Genomic DNA, 3840 nt, shown 5'->3' with positions numbered 1-3840 from the left:
ATCACGCTTAGGCATATGCTGGTATTATTGGGACCCATTAAGGTCATTTCTTCTATTGAATTATATGTTTAAATTGTAATTGCATACTCAGTCATATTCATTCATTGCATATCATATCTCAGTCTTTGTTGTTATTTATTGATACATCATATCATCATTGCGGGCTAATTTCATGATATTATGAGCCCAAGAGACTGGAGAGATTGATGACTGAGTGAGGCCGAGGGCTTGATTGTGAGTGATATTTATGGGAATGTATTGCACGCCGCATCATGTTTTATTGATTTATGCCTGGATTTGGCTTATTATAGCTCTTGGGTTGGATCTGCCTCTCCGAAGTCTGCACGCCTACAATGAGCGCAGTTGCTATTTATATTTGGGATGGATCTTCCCTAGGCTTAATTTGCCCTAAACATTTATATTTGGGCTGGATTTTCCCCATACAGTACTGAGTGACTGGATGTCAGTCACTATTTATATGTGGGCTAGATTTGCCCTATACAGTACTGAGTGACTGAGTGATTATCTATTTATATTTGGGGTGGATCTGCCCTGGGCTGGTTTTGCGTTAAACCGTACTGAGTGACTAAGTGTGAGGTTTTATTTATGTTTGGGCTGGATCTGCCCTATACAATGAGATTGAGTACTCTAAAAGTGTGAGTACATGAGTTCATCATTGTGCTTCATTGCATTAGACAAGCATACTTGATATGTATGCATAGAGAAGTAATTTTCCTCATGCCATCTAATAATGAAATCTCTTATTTTTTGTTGAAAGTTTTGAGAAAAATCACAATTTTTAGACTTACTCATATTTTCGGTGATTTCGGCAAAAGATTTGAGTTTTACTGTTATAATTGAAAAACAAGTGTCTATTTTTCGGAACTGTGAATGAGCTGAGCATTTTGTTGTTGAGTTATTACTTGTGTTGCTTTCGTTATATTGTTATGAACTGTTGCTGGTTATTGGTGTTCGACTCTGACTATTGTCCCAACTCGTCACTACTTTCAACCTAAGGTTAGGTTTGTTACTTATTGAGTACATGGGATCGGTATTATTACTCATACTACACTTCTGCACCTTGCGTGCAGATTTTGGATGCTGATGTTGTTGTGTATGGCGGGAGTTGGCATTGAAGGTGTACATGCGATCCAGTCACAGTTGCCTCTTGTTCTTGGTAGCTTTAGAATTTTTAAATATATATATATATATATATATATATATATATATATATATATATATATATATATATATTCGAATAGATGATGTATTTTATGTCATACCAGCTTTGTAAATCCTAAATCTTAGAAGCTCATGATTTATTTTACCAGTCCTTGGGGTTGTATTAAAGTCGGATATATTATCATTTATTTTCTCAGTAAACACATTTAGTTGGATTGTTGTTAATTGTCTTACCTAACGGGTTGGGTTAGGTGCCATCACGACTAGTTGGATTTTGGGTCGGGATAGTATGTTGAGTAAGAATCAACCCAAAATATCATTAATAACTTACCATAGTCGGCTGGACTTGATTTGAGCATAAAATCGTCTCTTCACCTCAAGAACCGTAACCCCAAAAGCTCAAAGTAATTTCTCTCCCCAACCTTGTACTTATAGGCCAAGATTTCTGGGTTTCATATGCTACCCGGGATGCTTCGCGTCCGAAATTCACTCTCCTCCAAGCCCAGATGCAGACATGGACGCTATGGCAGTACTTCACTGCTAGCCTTTGATAATTTTATCATAACTTCTTGTAGGAATGTCCAAATAATAAACCGTTCAAAGTGTTACAAACTAGACTCAAAGACCTTCATTTTATAGGTTGTTCACCACATAAATCCCTATATATGTCGATATATTCTTGTCCAAATTTATGTCATATGTGTGATCATTTGGAACTTTAGTCTATCATGTAGTTTCTAACTCGACTTGCCCCAAGGGCTCTCCTTAGGCCCTATATCACTTCAAATACACCTCGTACACTTGCTATTATGTTCATGAGATATCTTTTATATTATTAATTAATACTAGCATACAAATTAATATAATTAGCACACGTCGGATCTCTTAATGGCCTTATAATATTTTGAAACTTTTTTGGGGACCTACAACAGGTATGAAACACAACAAGTAGCAACAAAACAAATAAAATAACATGATTTTTAACATAAGAATAGTATGAAATCATCAAATACCATATGTTATGTTAAACAAACAAAGATAATCAAGACAATATCAAATCTCAAGTCTGGAAAAGCTCATGTGTCTCTAACCCCTATTGAATGTTGCGCACGAGTTCTGTAGAGGTCATACAACCCGATCCGTAATAGCAGTGTACACTGTCAAGGTCTTATGGCCCGATCAATAGATTGTCACGACCCCAACCCGGTCGTGATGGCGCCCAACACAGTGCTAGGCATGCCCGACCAATTCAACACTCACAATCCCTCATATAGAGTTCATTACCAATTAACAGAGTTTAAATACCAAATTAACATTATTATAAATCTATAACGGTAGATAAAATGTGCGGAAAATAAGAAATATCACTACAAATCCCACCGATCTGGTGTCACGAGTCAAGAGCCTCTAATACAGTCTAAGGAACAGCTTAAACAAAGATAGTCTAAAATGTTGAAAGTAAAGAGGATAGAGGGAGAAATTGGGTCTGCGAACGCCATGTAGCTACCTCGATGACTCCGGTGAGATCTGAATAGCAGCAATAGCTCAATCTACGCCTCCGTAATACCTGTATCTGCACACATGGTGCAGGGAGTAAAGTGAGTACTCCGACTTAGTGAGTAATAGCAATAAATAATGACTGACGGAAAGAAATCTCGTAAAAAGCACTAAGCAGTTCTATATCAAAGCAGTAAGAACAGTTAAACAGAAACTGAATGAAGAAATCAGCTAAAAATCCTTTAAGCTAGTACTCAACCCATTTACTCCTCCCGATAACCGAAATCATAATTATACCGCTGCGGCATGCAGACCGATCCATATAGTATACTGCTGCGACGGGCAGCCCGATCCATATATATATATACTGCTGCGGCGTGCAGCCCAATCCAATAATAATAGTCGACTGCGCTCACTGGGGGTGTCCAGACTCCGGAGGGGCTCCTTCAGCCCAAGCGCTATACTACTGCGGCGTGCAGTCCGATCCATATAAATATACTGTTGCGGCGTACAGCCCGATCCGATAATATACTGCTGCGGCGTGCAGCCCGATCCATATAAATATATATATACTGCTGCGGCGTGCAGCCCGATCCAATACATATCAGATACCCTCACAACGGGGTCCTCAACGCCTCTCAGTCAATATAAACTTAGCCCCTCGGGCATACTAAGTTAGGATAGGGACTCCAGCCCACATGTTACTCTCGTTTTTGGTTTAGCTATTTAGAGCCAGTTCGTATCTTATTAAACAGTTAGAAACATGACTGAGGGTATGATTTTAACGAGTAAAGTAAGGTCAATCATGTACAATTACCCCCTAGGGTTCTACAGGTCGGCACAAGGCCCCAAACATGGCAACTAGCCCAGTATACAATGATATTAATTAAGACTCAGTCAAAATATAGTAAAATCATCAATCGGGATGGACCAAGTCCAAATCCCCAGCAGTAATGGACCCCACGCTCACCATGCAGCGTGTGTCTCACCTCCACATAGCACTACGTGTGCAAATCCGGGGTTTCAAACCCTCAGGACATCATTTATAACCATCACTCACCTCAAGCTGGCCAAAGTCCTAGCTCGCTATGCCCTTGCCTCGCAAATCAACCTCCTCGCGCGTCGAATCTGGCCAAAACCACAAGGAATACGTTACAATAG

The sequence above is a fragment of the Nicotiana attenuata genome, chromosome 1 (assembly GCF_001879085.1).
Source record: "Nicotiana attenuata strain UT chromosome 1, NIATTr2, whole genome shotgun sequence".
Classification (NCBI taxonomy): Eukaryota; Viridiplantae; Streptophyta; class Magnoliopsida; order Solanales; family Solanaceae; genus Nicotiana; species Nicotiana attenuata.
The sequence above is the reverse complement of the archived record's forward strand: the minus strand, read 5'-3'. Positions refer to the sequence as shown.